A 339-nucleotide genomic window follows, 5' to 3' on the forward strand; every position below is an offset into this window, starting at 1 on the left:
GACTTAACGGTACAGATGAGATGAGTATGCAATGATATATGATATCATGGTCTCATAAAAGGATCTGAGAGTCACATTGGATGTGATTGACATTAGATATCTACCTAAATAGCATAAATATAGGTGTGACAGTCCATTCTTATGCGAAATATGGATCTTAGTCCCATATAGAAAATTATTATAGGGTTAATTTTCTGTATGGGAATATAGCTCATTTTTCATCTATGTTGTCATTGTTTGATGATGGACTAGCTGATAGTAGATCATAGATATGTAGACACTGATTGATGATGGGCTAGCTGGTAGTTGATCATTAATAGAATCTGCATTTGTTTTGTA

The sequence above is a fragment of the Tarenaya hassleriana genome, unplaced genomic scaffold, assembly GCF_000463585.1.
Source record: "Tarenaya hassleriana unplaced genomic scaffold, ASM46358v1 Cleome104, whole genome shotgun sequence".
NCBI classification, from domain to species: Eukaryota; Viridiplantae; Streptophyta; class Magnoliopsida; order Brassicales; family Cleomaceae; genus Tarenaya; species Tarenaya hassleriana.